Source organism: Oncorhynchus gorbuscha, linkage group LG12, assembly GCF_021184085.1.
Source record: "Oncorhynchus gorbuscha isolate QuinsamMale2020 ecotype Even-year linkage group LG12, OgorEven_v1.0, whole genome shotgun sequence".
In the NCBI taxonomy this organism is placed as follows: Eukaryota; Metazoa; Chordata; class Actinopteri; order Salmoniformes; family Salmonidae; genus Oncorhynchus; species Oncorhynchus gorbuscha.
Window position 1 is genome coordinate 16,545,990 of NC_060184.1, and position 13,098 is coordinate 16,559,087.

Sequence of the window (13,098 nt, forward strand, 5' to 3'; positions counted from 1 at the left end):
TTTCCCTCTTTTTCGGAGTCGTTTTTTTTGGGTCGCTGCATGGGATCCATTCCGTTGTCCAGTTTGAAAGGCAGAACACAGGATCCGCGTCGCGAAAAACATATTCTTGGTCGTACTGATGGTGAGTTGACGCTGATCTTATATTCAGTATTCTTCTCGACTGTATGTAATGAAACCTAAGATGACCTGGGGTACTAATATAAGAAATAACACGTAAAAAAAAAAGAAACTGCATAGTTTCCTAGGAACGCGAAGCGAGGCGGCCATCTCTGTCGGCGCCGGAAGCAATAATTATTACAGTATTACTGATCTTATAACCATCTGTGTTCCAGGTCACCTGTGTCAGACGTCATGACGACGGGCCCGTCTGCACGGTACCGTCCCACCTGGGACCTGGCCCTGGACCCCCTGATGTCCTGCAAGCTGTGCCTTGGGGACTTCCCCCCGTGAGCAGATGACCACCATCAGCCAGTGCCAATGTGTCTTCTGCAGCCTGGTCAGTAGGTACAGCCAACACACCTGAATAGGTCCTGTTCATTAGGCACCAAACAGAAGAAAACAGATGGAATCACACACTTCACTAAGCACATATCTATTTAAGTCAGTAGCACACCTCTTTTGAGGTGTGGAGGAAAGAGCATTTTTACATTATGAATCAGATAGAGGCCATGGCTGTATTAAGACTGGGCTGTGTTAATTAAGTATCAAACAGAAGAAAACGGAGTGAAACAGTGAGGAACTACCTGAACTTGTCTAATAGGAAACACACGTTTTCGTGTTCTGTTGCAAAACATTTTGTTACCGTGTGCCTTAATGATAAGACGGAAAGTGAAAATGAATGTTTTTTTATTGGATACTTCTAGGTATTCCCTCCCTGTTTAAGTCTGTTTTCTTCCACTTGGTGCCTGATGAAATCTATCCAGTCTTAATGGATCCTGATATAGCCATGTACTCTGATTGTGCACTTTCTCCTAGTACCCCTACAAGTGTGCTGACTTAAGTAGAGCTGCAGTTAGTGAAGAGTGTGATTGAGAACAGGACAGCACTCAGCAGTGCAGAACGTACCGTACTTCAGAGCTCTGGTCAAAAGTCGTACAGTATAAAATGAATAGGGTACCATTTGAAACACAGGACCTATTCTGATGAGGAGGAGCAGCTTGGACTGTGTTGATGTAACTGTTCTTGTTCCTCCTAAGGGAGAGTGTAACTTGTTAAGAGTCGATGTCAACATTATGTAATGTCTGCCTGCCTGTATCATCATGTAGGAAGACTAGAGGATACTAGAGAACTGGGATAAGTCTAGTCCTGTTCTGTCCTGTCCTTTTCCGACCTGTTCTGTCCTGTGCTGTCATGCAGGTAAAAGAGGACCCAAAAGCGACTTAACAGAAACAGAGTTTATTAAAGTCCAAAACGGAATAACAGAATTCCTCTAGACTTGTAGAGGAGAAACAACTGGAGAAGCGGCCACAGACTGCAGGTCGCTCAGGCGCAGGCCGTAGTCGACTGAGACACCTGCTCACACGCAGCATCTGATGAAGGCACAAAACACGACAGGACAGGGTGATACACAATCACGGCAAAAACACGACAGGACAGGGCGAAACGCAATCACGGCATGGTGAATACAATACAAGGAACCGAAGGAACAGGAACGGATCACAAAGGAATAAATAGGGACTCTAATCAGGGGAAAGGATCGGGAACAGGTGTGGGAAGACTAAATGATGATTAGGGGAATAGGAACAGCTGGGAGCAGGAACGGAACGACAGAGAGAAGAGAGAGCGAGAGAGTGAGAGAGGGAGGGGGAGAGAGAGGGATAGAAGGAGGGAAAGAACCAAACAAGACCAGCAGAGGGAAACGAATAGCATGGGGAGCACAGGGACAAGACATGACAATAAATGACAAACATGACAGTACCCCCACTCACCGAGCGCCTCCTGGCGCACTCGAGGAGGAATCCTGGCGGCAACGGAGGAAATCATCGATGAGCGAACGGTCCAGCACGTCCCGAGACGGAACCCAACTCCTCTCCTCAGGACCGTAACCCTCCCAATCCACTAGGTATTGGGACCCCGTCCCCGAGAACGCATGTCCATAATCTTATGTACCTTGTAAATAGGTGCGCTCGACAAGGACGGGAGGGGGGAGGGAAGACGAACGGGGTGCGAAGAAAGGGCTTAACACAGGAGACATGGAAGACAGGATGGACGCGACGAAGATGTCGCGGAAGAAGCAGTCGCACAGCGACAGGATTGACGACCTGGGAGACACGGAACGGACCAATGAACCGCGGAGTCAACTTACGAGAAGCTGTCGTAAGAGGAAGGTTGCGAGTGGAAAGCCACACTCTCTGGCCGCAACAATACCTTGGACTCTTAATCCTGCGTTTATTGGCGGCTCTCACCGTCTGTGCCCTGTAACGGCAAAGTGCAGACCTCACCCTCCTCCAGGTGCGCTCACAACGTTGGACAAACGCTTGAGCGGAGGGAACGCTGGACTCGGCAAGCTGGGATGAGAACAGAGGAGGCTGGTAACCCAGACTACTCTGAAACGGAGATAACCCGGTAGCAGACGAAGGAAGCGAATTATGAGCGTATTCTGCCCAGGGGAGCTGTTCTGCCCAAGACGCAGGGTTTCTGAAAGAAAGGCTGCGTAGTATGCGACCAATCGTCTGATTGGCCCTCTCTGCTTGACCGTTAGACTGGGGATGAAACCCGGAAGAGAGACTGACGGACGCACCAATCAAACGACAGAACTCCCTCCAAAACTGTGACGTGAATTGCGGGCCTCTGTCTGAAACGGCGTCTAACGGGAGGCCATGAATTCTGAATACATTCTCAATAATGATTTGTGCCGTCTCCTTAGCGGAAGGAAGTTTAGCGAGGGGAATGAAATGTGCCGCCTTAGAGAACCTATCGACAACCGTCAGAATCACAGTCTTCCCCGCAGACAAAGGCAGACCGGTAATGAAGTCTAAGGCAATGTGAGACCATGGTCGAGAAGGAATGGGGAGCGGTCTGAGACGACCGGCAGGGGGAGAGTTACCCGACTTAGTCTGCGCGCAGTCCGAACAAGCAGCCACGAAACGGCGCGTGTCACGCTCCTGAGTCGGCCACCAAAAGCGCTGGCGAATAGACGCAAGAGTGCCTCGAACACCGGGATGACCCGCTAACTTGGCAGAGTGAGCCCACTGAAGAACAGCCAGACGAGTGGAAACAGGAACGAAAAGGAGGTTACTAGGACAAGCGCGCGGCGACGCAGTGTGCGTGAGTGCTTGCTTAACCTGTCTTTCAATTCCCCAGACTGTTAACCCGACAACACGCCCATAAGGAAGAATCCCCTCGGGATCAGTAGAAGCCACAGAAGAACTAAACAGACGGGATAAGGCATCAGGCTTGGTGTTCTTGCTACCCGGACGGTAAGAAATCACAAACTCGAAACGAGCGAAAAACAACGCCCAACGAGCTTGACGGGCATTAAGTCGTTTGGCAGAACGGATGTACTCAAGGTTCTTATGGTCTGTCCAAACGACAAAAGGAACGGTCGCCCCCTCCAACCACTGTCGCCATTCGCCTAGGGCTAAGCGGATGGCGAGCAGTTCACGGTTACCCACATCATAGTTGCGCTCAGATGGCGACAGGCGATGAGAAAAATAAGCGCAAGGATGAACCTTATCGTCAGACTGGAAGCGCTGGGATAGAATGGCTCCCACGCCTACCTCTGAAGCGTCAACCTCGACAATGAATTGTCTAGTGACGTCAGGAGTAACGAGGATAGGAGCGGACGTAAAACGTTCTTTTAGAAGATCAAAAGCTCCCTGGGCGGAACCGGACCACTTAAAACACGTCTTGACAGAAGTAAGAGCTGTGAGAGGGGCAGCAACTTGACCGAAATTACGAATGAAACGCCGATAGAAATTAGCGAAACCTAAAAGCGCTGCAACTCGACACGTGACCTTGGAACGGGCCAATCACTGACAGCTTGGACCTTAGCGGAATCCATCTGAATGCCTTCAGCGGAAATAACGGAACCGAGAAAAGTAACGGAGGAGACATGAAAAGAGCACTTCTCAGCCTTTACGTAGAGACAATTCTCTAAAAGGCGCTGTAGAACACGTCGAACGTGCTGAACATGAATCTCGAGTGACGGAGAAAAATCAGGATATCGTCAAGATAGACAAAAACAAAAATGTTCAGCATGTCTCTCAGAACATCATTAACTAATGCCTGAAAAACAGCTGGCGCATTGGCGAGACCGAACGGCAGAACCCGGTACTCAAAATGCCCTAACGGAGTATTAAACGCCGTTTTCCACTGTCCCCTCTCTGATGCGCACGAGATGGTAAGCGTTACGAAGGTCCAACTTAGTAAAGCACCTGGCTCCCTGCAGAATCTCGAAGGCTGATGACATAAGGGGAAGCGGATAACGATTCTTAACCGTTATGTCATTCAGCCCTCGATAATCCACGCAGGGGCGCAGAGTACCGTCCTTCTTCTTAACAAAAAGAACCCCGCCCCGGCCGGAGAGGAAGAAGGCACTATGGTACCGGCGTCAAGAGACACAGACAAATAATCCTCGAGAGCCTTACGTTCGGGAGCCGACAGAGAGTATAGTCTACCTCGAGGAGGAGTGGTCCCCGGAAGGAGATCAATACTACAATCATACGACCGGTGAGGAGGAAGGGAGTTGGCTCGGGACCGACTGAAGACCGTGCGCAGATCATGATATTCCTCCGGCACTCCTGTCAAATCGCCAGGTTCCTCCTGAGAAGTAGGGACAGAAGAAACGGGAGGGATGGCAGACATTAAACACTTCACATGACAAGAAACGTTCCAGGATAGGATAGAATTACTAGACCAATTAATAGAAGGATTATGACATACTAGCCAGGGATGACCCAAAACAACAGGTGTAAACGGTGAACGGAAAATCAAAAAAGAAATAGTCTCACTGTGGTTACCAGATACTGTGAGGGTTAAAGGTAGTGTCTCAAATCTGATACTGGGAAGATGACTACCATCTAAGGCGAACATGGGCGTAGGCTTATCTAACTCTCTGAAAGGAATGTCATGTTTCCGAACCCATGCTTCGTCCATGAAACAACCCTCAGCCCCAGAGTCTATCAAGGCACTACATGTAGCACCCGAACCGGTCCAGCGTAGGTGGACCGACAAAGTAGTACAGGACTTTGATGGAGAGACTTGAGTAGTTGCGCTCACCTGTAGCCCTCCGCTTACAGATGAGCTCTGGCTTTTACTGGACATGAATTAACAAAATGTCCAGCAACTCCACAATAGAGGCACAGGCGGTTGGTAATCCTCCGTTCCCTCTCCTTATTCGAGATGCGAATCCCTCCCAGCTGCATGGGCTCAGTCTCAAAGCCAGAGGGGGAGATGGTTGCGATGCGGAGCAGGGAAACACCGTTGATGCGAGCTCTCTTCCACGAGCCCGGTGACGAAGATCTACCCGTCGTTCTATGCGGATGGCGAGAGCAATCAAAGAGTCCACATCTGAAGGAACCTCCCGGGAGAGAATCTCATCCTTAACCACTGCGTGGAGTCCCTCCAGAAAACGAGCGAGCAGCGCCGGCTCGTTCCACTCACTAGAGGCAGCAAGAGTGCGAAACTCAATGGAATAATCCGTTATGGACCGTTCACCTTGGCATAAGGAAGCCAGGGCCCTAGAAGCCTCCCCACCAAAACTGAACGGTCAAAAACCCGAATCATCTCCTCTTTAAAGTTCTGGAAATCGTTAGAGCAAACAGCCCTTGCCTCCCAGATAGCTGTGCCCCATTCTCGAGCCCGGCCAGTAAGGAGTGAAATGACGTAAGCAACCCGAGCTCTCTCTCTAGAGTATGTGTTGGGTTGGAGAGAGAACACAATCTCACACTGCGTGAGAAAGGAGCGGCACTCAGTGGGCTGCCCGGAGTAGCAAGGTGGGTTATTAACCCTAGGTTCTGGAGGCTCGGCAGGCCAGGAAGTAACAGGTGGCACGAGACGTAGACTCTGGAACTGTCCAGAGAGGTCGGAAACCTGAGCAGCCAGGTTTTCCACGGCATGGCGAGCAGCAGACAATTCCTGCTCGTGTCTGCCGAGCATGGCTCCTTGGATCTCGACGGCAGTGTAACGAGCGTCTGAAGTCGCTGGGTCCATTCCTTGGTCGGTTCCTTCTGTCATGCAGGTAAAAGAGGACCCAAAAGCGACTTAACAGAAACAGAGTTTATTAAAGTCCAAAACGGAATAACAGAATTCCTCTAGACTTGTAGAGGAGAAACAACTGGAGAAGCGGCCACAGACTGCAGGTCGCTTCGGGTAGGCGCAGGCCGTAGTCGACTGAGACACCTGCTCACACGCAGCATCTGATGAAGGCACAAAACACGACAGGACAGGGTGATACACAATCACGGCAAAAACACGACAGGACAGGGCGAAACGCAATCACGGCATGGTGAATACAATACAAGGAACCGAAGGAACAGGAACGGATCACAAAGGAATAAATAGGGACTCTAATCAGGGGAAAGGATCGGGAACAGGTGTGGGAAGACTAAATGATGATTAGGGGAATAGGAACAGCTGGGAGCAGGAACGGAACGACAGAGAGAAGAGAGAGCGAGAGAGTGAGAGAGGGAGGGGGAGAGAGAGGGATAGAAGGAGGGAAAGAACCAAACAAGACCAGCAGAGGGAAACGAATAGCATGGGGAGCACAGGGACAAGACATGACAATAAATGACAAACATGACAGTGCTTTCATGTCCTGTCCTTTACTGTCCTGCCCTGTTCTGTCCTGTTCTGTCCTGTTCTGTTCTGTCCTGTTCTGTACTGTCCTGTTCTGTTCTGTCCTGTTCTGTCCTGTCCTGTCCTGTTCTGTTCTGTCCTGTTCTGTACTGTCCTGTTCTGTTCTGTCCTGTTCTGTACTGTCCTGTTCTGTTCTGTCCTGTTCTGTTCTGTTCTGTCCTGTTCTGTTCTGTTCTGTCCTGTTCTGTCCTGTTCTGTTCTGTCCTGTTCTGTTCTGTTCTGTCCTGTTCTGTACTGTCCTGTTCTACACTGTCCTGTTCTGTTCTGTCCTGTTCTGTACTGTCTTGTTCTACACTGTTCTGTCCTGTTCTGTACTGTCCTGTTCTACACTGTTCTGTACTGTCCTGTTCTACACTGTTCTGTCCTGTTCTGTTCTGTCCTGTTCTGTTCTGTCCTGTCCTGTACTGTCCTGTTCTGTTCTGTCCTGTTCTGTACTGTCCTGTTCTACACTGTTCTGTTCTGTCCTGTTCTGTTCTGTCCTGTTCTGTACTGTCCTGTTCTACACTGTTCTGTTCTGTCCTGTTCTGTTCTGTCCTGTTCTGTTCTGTTCTGTTCTACACTGTTCTGTTCTGTCCTGTTCTGTTCTACACTGTTCTGTTCTGTCCTGTTCTGTTCTACACTGTTCTGTCCTGTCCTGTTCTGTCCTGTCCTGTTCTGTTCTACACTGTTCTGTTCTGTCCTGTTCTGTTCTGTCCTGTTCTGTTCTACACTGTTCTGTTCTGTCCTGTTCTGTTCTGTCCTGTTCTGTCCTGTTCTGTTCTGTTCTGTCCTGTTCTGTACTGTCCTGTTCTGTTCTGTTCTGTCCTGTTCTGTTCTGTACTGTCCTGTTCTGTTCTGTCCTGTTCTGTTCTACACTGTTCTGTCCTGTCCTGTTCTGTCCTGTCCTGTTCTGTTCTACACTGTTCTGTTCTGTCCTGTTCTGTTCTGTCCTGTTCTGTTCTACACTGTTCTGTTCTGTCCTGTTCTGTTCTGTCCTGTTCTGTCCTGTTCTGTTCTACACTGTTCTGTTCTGTCCTGTTCTGTTCTGTCCTGTTCTGTTCTACACTGTTCTGTTCTGTCCTGTTCTGTTCTGTCCTGTTCTGTCCTGTTCTACACTGTTCTGTTCTGTCCTGTTCTGTCCTGTTCTGTCCTGTTCTGTTCTGTCCTGTTCTGTTCTGTCCTGTTCTGTTCTGTCCTGTTCTGTTCTGTCCTGTTCTGTTCTGTTCTGTCCTGTTCTGTTCTGTCCTGTTCTGTTCTGTTCTGTTCTACACTGTTCTGTTCTGTCCTGTTCTGTTCTACACTGTTCTGTCCTGTCCTGTTCTGTCCTGTCCTGTTCTGTTCTGTTCTGTCCTGTTCTGTTCTGTCCTGTTCTGTTCTGTTCTACACTGATCTGTTCTGTCCTGTTCTGTTCTACACTGTTCTGTTCTGTCCTGTTCTGTTCTACACTGTTCTGTTCTGTTCTGTCCTGTTCTGTTCTACACTGTTCTGTTCTGTCCTGTTCTGTTCTACACTGTTCTGTTCTGTTCTGTCCTGTTCTGTTCTACACTGTTCTGTTCTGTCCTGTTCTGTTCTACACTGTTCTGTTCTGTCCTGTTCTGTTCTACACTGTTCTGTCCTGTTCTGTTCTGTCCTGTTCTGTTCTGTTCTGTCCTGTTCTGTTCTGTTCTGTTCTGTTCTGTCCTGTTCTGTCCTGTTCTGTTCTGTCCTGTCCTGTTCTGTTCTGTCCTGTTCTGTTCTGTTCTGTTCTGTTCTGTTCTGTCCTGTTCTGTTCTGTCCTGTTCTGTCCTGTTCTGTCCTGTTCTGTTCTTTCCTGTCCTGTTCTGTTCTGTTCTGTCCTGTTCTGTTCTGTCCTGTTCTGTTCTGTACTGTCCTGTTCTGCACTATCCTGTTATACACTGTCCTGTTCTGTACTGTCCTGTTCTGTACTGTCCTGTTATACACTGTCCTGTTCTGAACTGTCCTGTTCTGCACTATCCTATTATACACTGTCATGTTATACACTGTCCTGTTCTGTACTGTCCTGTTCTGTACTATCCTGTTATACACTGTCCTGTTCTGTACTGTCCTGTTCTGCACTATCCTATTATACACTGTCCTGTTCTGTACTGTCCTGTTCTGCACTATCCTATTATACACTGTCCTGTTCTGTACTGTCCTGTTTTGCACTATCCTATTATACACTGTCCTGTTCTACACTGTCCTGTTCTGTACTATCCTATTATACACTGTCCTGTTCTGTACTGTCCTGTTCTGCACTATCCTATTATACACTGTCCTGTTCTGTACTGTCCTGTTCTGTACTATCCTGTTATACACTGTCCTGTGCTGTACTATCCTATTATACACTGTCATGTTCTGTACTATCCTATTATACACTGTCATGTTATACACTGTCCTGTTCTGTACTGTCCTGTTCTGCACTATCCTATTATACACTGTCCTGTTCTGTACTGTCCTGTTCTGCACTATCCTATTATACACTGTCCTGTTCTACACTGTCCTGTTCTGTACTATCCTATTATACACTGTCCTGTTCTGTACTATCCTGTTATACACTGTCCTGTTCTGTACTATCCTATTATACACTGTCCTGTTCTGTACTGTCCTGTTCTGCACTATCCTATTATACACTGTCCTGTTCTACACTGTCCTGTTCTGTACTATCCTGTTATACACTGTCCTGTTCTGTACTATCCTATTATACACTGTCCTGTTCTGTACTATCCTGTTATACACTGTCCTGTTCTGTACTATCCTATTATACACTGTCCTGTTCTGTACTGTCCTGTTCTGCACTATCCTATTATACACTGTCCTGTTCTACACTGTCCTGTTCTGTACTATCCTGTTATACACTGTCCTGTTCTGTACTATCCTATTATACACTGTCATGTTCTGTACTGTCCTGTTCTGCACTATCCTGTTATACACTGTCCTGTTCTGTACTATCCTATTATACACTGTCCTGTTCTGTTCTGTCCTGTTCTGCACTATCCTGTTCTACACTATCCTGTTCTACACTGTCCTGTTCTGCACTATCCTGTTCTACACTATCCTGTTCTACACTGTTCTGTTCTGTACTATCCTATTATACACTGTCCTGTTCTGTTCTGTCCTGTTCTGCACTATCCTGTTCTACACTATCCTGTTCTACACTGTCCTGTTCTGTACTGTCCTGTTCTGCACTATCCTATTATACACTGTCCTGTCCTGTTCTGCACTATCCTATTATACACTGTCCTGTCCTGTTCTGCACTATCCTATTATACACTGTCCTGTTCTGTTCTGTCCTGTTCTGCACTATCCTGTTCTACACTATCCTGTTCTACACTGTCCTGTTCTGTACTGTCCTGTTCTGCACTATCCTGTTCTACACTGTCCTGTTCTGTTCTGTCCTGTTCTGCACTATCCTGTTCTACACTATCCTGTTCTACACTGTCCTGTTCTGTACTGTCCTGTTCTGCACTATCCTGTTCTGCACTATCCTATTATACACTGTCCTGTTCTGTACTGTCCTGTTCTGCACTATCCTATTATACACTGTCCTGTTCTGTACTGTCCTGTTCTGCACTATCCTATTATACACTGTCCTGTTCTGTACTGTCCTGTTCTGTACTATCCTGTTCTGCACTATCCTATTATACACTGTCCTGTTCTGTACTGTCCTGTTCTGCACTATCCTGTTCTGCACTATCCTATTATACACTGTCCTGTTCTGTACTGTCCTGTTCTGCACTATCCTATTATACACTGTCCTGTTCTGTACTGTCCTGTTCTGCACTATCCTGTTCTGCACTATCCTATTATACACTGTCCTGTTCTGTACTGTCCTGTTCTGCACTATCCTATTATACACTGTCCTGTTCTGTACTGTCCTGTTCTGCACTATCCTATTATACACTGTCCTGTTCTGTACTGTCCTGTTCTGTACTATCCTGTTCTACACTATCCTGTTCTGTTCTGTCCTGTTCTGTACTGTCCTGTTCTGCACTATCCTGTTCTACACTATCCTGTTCTACACTGTCCTGTTCTGTACTGTCCTGTTCTGCACTATCCTGTTCTACACTATCCTGTTCTACACTGTCCTGTTCTGTACTGTCCTGTTCTGCACTATCCTATTATACACTGTCCTGTTCTGTACTGTCCTGTTCTGTACTGTCCTGTTCTGCACTATCCTATTATACACTGTCCTGTTCTGTACTGTCCTGTTCTGCACTATCCTATTATACACTGTCCTGTTCTGTACTGTCCTGTTCTGTACTATCCTATTATACACTGTCCTGTTCTGTACTGTCCTGTTCTGCACTATCCTATTATACACTGTCCTGTTCTGTACTGTCCTGTTCTGCACTATCCTATTATACACTGTCCTGTTCTGTACTGTCCTGTTCTGTACTATCCTGTTATACACTGTCCTGTTCTGTACTATCCTGTTATACACTGTCATGTTCTGTACTGTCCTGTTCTGCACTATCCTGTTCTACACTGTCCTGTTCTGTACTATCCTGTTATACACTGTCCTGTTCTGTTCTGTCCTGTTCTGCACTATCCTGTTCTACACTATCCTGTTCTACACTGTCCTGTTCTGTACTGTCCTGTTCTGCACTATCCTATTATACACTGTCCTGTCCTGTTCTTTCCTGTACTGTTCTGTTCTGTCCTGCCCTGTCCCATTCTGTTCTGTCCTGTCCTGTACTGTCCTGTCCTGTTCTTTCCTGTACTGTTCTGTCCTGTACTGTTCTGTCCTGTACTGTTCTGTCTTGCTCTGCTCAAAAGTAGTGCACTTTATTGGAGATGAGGTGCAATTTGGGACACACACACTATCCATTGTATTTTTGTAATAAAGTTTAATTCCTCTGCTTCTCCCTTGCAGTGCCTGCAGCAGTATGTTGAACTTCTGATCAAAGAGGGCCTCGAAACCACTATTAGCTGTCCAGACTCTGCCTGCCCAAACCAAGGTCACCTGCTAGAGAATGAGGTATAGTAAAGTAGTTCTACCAGGCTTCCAATTGAACTCACTGAGCCCGTCCCAAATGGCACCCTATTCCCTATGTAGTGCACTAGTGTTGATCAGGGCCTATAAGTAGGGAATAGGGTGCCATTTGAGACACTGTCACTGAGATCTCCAAGTACTGTAGCTATTTGTCTCTATTCCCATTGAACCTGGATGCGTCTTCAACAGGTTAAGAGTGCAACAAGCAGGGTGATGTGAGACCCATATCTGTGTATGTCTCTGTCTTGCAGATTGAATGCATGGTGGCAGCAGGGAGCATGCAGAGGTACAGGAGGCTGCAGTTTGAGAGAGGTACGTACAGGCAACTTCCTTGACCTCTAACCCCTGACAGGTGACTCATGACCATTCACAAGCTGTGGTAGTAGAGAGAGCTAGTTATCAATGTGACTCCCTCCCGCTCTCCTCCACTGTAGACCTATCTTAACCTCTCAAAACATTATCTAAGACTCACAGAGAGAAGAGACTGAGAGTGGACACAGGACAGGTCACAGCCCTGATCACTGACCCTTTAACCCTGACACTGACCATACAGGCTGCAGGAGTAGAGAAAAGGGAGACACTGACCATACAGGCTGTAGGAGTGGAGAAAAGGGAGACACTGGACTGTTTATTCAGTAATGTGTCTTCTTTCTCCTCTACTTTTAGACCTATCTTAGCCTCTGTTCAGATGACATAAGGCTCTCCGACAGAGCCGAAGGCTGGGAGCTTTTTCTCTCCATCTTAACTAATCAAATTCAGTTTCATTGGATTTGCGTAGGATTTAATTGGAAACCCCTTCAGATAAACAATCCCAAGACATCTGGCTCATGGATAATGGTAGATGAGAACTTTTTAGTGGATGCACACACACACACACACACACACACACACACACACACACACACACACACACACACACACACACACACACACACACACACACACACACACACACACACACACACACACACACACACACACACACACACACACACACACACACACACACAGCAGTTGTTGTTAAATGTTCTGTACTGGATGTGTTAGGCTTTTATTTTTTACTCCTGTCCACAGAAGAGTTCAAGAAGATTAGCATAATTGTGATGAGAGGGAGATCAAGCCAGGACATCAAATCATACTGTATTTCAGAATAGCTTCTATTGAGATGCCAAAGATAGAGAAGTGGAAATGGCCTCAGAAGCTGTGCTGGTAGCCTTGTTCTACATGTTTCTCTATTGGGTGTGCCGTTCCCACATGTTTCCTGTGGAGGTATGAGGTCCCAGGCATAGAAATACAATGAATAGTACGTGATTCCCCATTTTAAGTAA

The 13,098-nt window shown here is 47.2% G+C and overlaps 1 pseudogene; it reads left to right on the forward strand.

Moving 5' to 3' along the window:
* Positions 1-351: 351 nt before the first annotated feature.
* The window catches only part of LOC123990603, a 28,212-nt pseudogene continuing 15,465 nt past the window's right edge, over positions 352-13,098 (forward strand).